Below are 2,444 nucleotides of genomic sequence, written 5' to 3'. Positions count from 1 at the left end.
CCAAATGAGTGGAGGAAATATATGTATGTATATGTGTAGGAAAAGTCTTGTCGGGCTGCACACCACGCTGATAACAATGAATCCCTGTGGGGAGGGCGGGGGGGGGGGGGGGGAGGAGCAAGGAAGTGGTCCGAGGGGCTTCAGCTTTATCTGTGCCATATTCATTTTTTTAATGTTTTATTTATTCTTGAGAGAAAGGGAGACAGAGCATGAGCGAGGGAGGGGCAGAGAGAGAGGGGGACACAATCCGAAGCAGGCTCCAGGCTCTGAGCTGTCAACACAGAGCCCGACGTGGGGCTCGAACCCACGAGCCATGAGATCATGACCTGAGCGGAAGTCAGATGCTCAACTGACTGAGCCACCCAGGCAACCCTGTACCATATTCATTTTTATAAGAATGTATTCATGTATTGGTGTGACATTTAGCAAACAAAAGTATCAATATAAAGTGCAGAGAGAATGGTAAATGTCATTTCTGCCCAGAGATCATACATTTTAACACCGTAGTACATTTTTATCTAGTTGTATATTTCGCATACATAAATATATAGATATAGAGATACAGAGATAAAGGTATAGAGATACAGGCTAGCATTATACGTATTCACATGCAGAGGGGTTTTTTGGTTTGTTTGTTTTTTCAAAACCTACATACTCATAACATATTTCCAATAGATAGTCTTCAACAGCGTTATTTTTAATGGTTGAGTAATATTGCATACTTTGTATGCACCATGGTTTATGTAACAGTTTATTATTGGCTATTTAAGTAGTTTTTAATTTTGTACTAAATGAAGCCATACCACAATGAACATCGTTATACATGTATCTGTGTGCACATGTTTATTCCACCTGGCTAATTTCTAGGAAATGCATCACTGGATCAAATATACTCGTTTTTAAGACATTGAGTCCTTATTGCAAATTGTCTTACTGAGTGAAACTTCACCAAACTTCCTGCAGCACTGATAATATTTAAAAAATTTTTGCCAACCAATAAGAAAAGACTGTTCAAATCTGCATATCTTTATTACTACTAAAGCTAAGCAATCTTTACATGTATTTATTGCCCATTTACATTTCTAATTTTGGTAATTGTGTGTCTATTCTTCTCGATCATTTTTCTATTTCTCATTAATCTGTAAAGGCTACTAATAAAGGATGGCTTTATCCATTTGGCATGTGTATTTTAAATTATTTTCACAACTTATTTAAACTTTAATTTCACTTGTAACGTTATTTGAAAAACAATTTATATTTTAATACATCAGCTTTTTTCCCTTGTGTTCTCCACCTTTGATGTCATGTTGAAAAGCCTGTCCTCACTATTAAATCAACATTTGCCTTTGTTCCTATTCTTTTGTAGTTTCATTTTTGCAATAGAATCTTTAATACACCTGAGATGATCTAGCTTTATGGTAAGGCTCTATCTTTATTTTTTTGTCAAATGATTAAATGATTCTCTCAATACCATTTCTACTTTCCCCACTGATCTTCATGTAATTCCACAAGAAATATTATAATACATCCTTTTGGTAAAAATCAAACAAACCAGACAAAGCAAAACTTCTCCTTGACTATTTAGGAAATACTCATTCAATCTCAGCTGCATTCTCTAATCAGAAAAATCAGTGTGAGGTATAGAAATCCAGAATATTTTTCCATCATAAAAATAGCTAACACCTAGGAGTGCTTACCAAACATGTCAGGCAACGCTCTGTGCTTCAGACGTTTTCATTGATATAATCGTCCCAACAGCCCATGACATATGCTACCTCCATCTTACCATTTTACAAAAACAAAACAAAACAAAAAAATAAAACAAACAAACAAAAAACCTGAGACCAGGCTGTCTTGCAATGCACATCAGTAAAAAATGCACAGCATTATTTTCTTTTAAAAAGAGTTTGGGGGTTTTCTATCATACAATACATATTAAGTTGTAACCTATTTTTTTCAAATGTCAATATATCCTGGTTGTCTTTCCATATTAATCCATATAAATCAACCTCAAGTTTCTTAAAACTGTTATACAGTATGATTTACCACAGTTTATTTAACTCTTCTATTGATGTATATTTTGGTTGTTTCCAGCCTTTCATCATTGACAAGGCTACAAAGAACATCATTAATACAATTCCCTACACATTTTTGTGTTTTTCTTGGTTTTCCTTGGCCGTGTGGTCTGTGCATTTTTATTTCAGCAGATATTGCCAAATTGCCCTTCAAAATATCTGGACCAATTTATACTCAAGCACAGCATGAGAATGTTTCATTCTTCATACCATCCCCTCAGTCAATAATGTCAATTCTTTTTTCAATATGATGGGTGAAAAACGATATCTCCTTGTGTATTATTTTGGATGCCCCTTATTACTAGTAAAACTGAGTAACTTTTTATACTCTCCTTTTCAGTTCCCCTTCTATGAATTGTCTATTTGTGT

The 2,444-nt window shown here is 34.8% G+C and overlaps 1 non-coding gene across 1 annotated transcript; it reads right to left on the bottom strand.

Moving 5' to 3' along the window:
- Positions 1-283: 283 nt before the first annotated feature.
- TRNAG-UCC (transfer RNA glycine (anticodon UCC)) lies at positions 284-368 on the bottom strand. The gene has a single exon. It is a non-coding gene; the product is annotated as a tRNA-Gly (tRNA).
- Between the last annotated feature and the right edge of the window lie 2,076 nt (positions 369-2,444).

The sequence above is a fragment of the Neofelis nebulosa genome, chromosome 17, assembly GCF_028018385.1.
Source record: "Neofelis nebulosa isolate mNeoNeb1 chromosome 17, mNeoNeb1.pri, whole genome shotgun sequence".
NCBI lineage: Eukaryota > Metazoa > Chordata > Mammalia > Carnivora > Felidae > Neofelis > Neofelis nebulosa.
The sequence above is the reverse complement of the archived record's forward strand: the minus strand, read 5'-3'. Positions and strand labels throughout refer to the sequence as shown.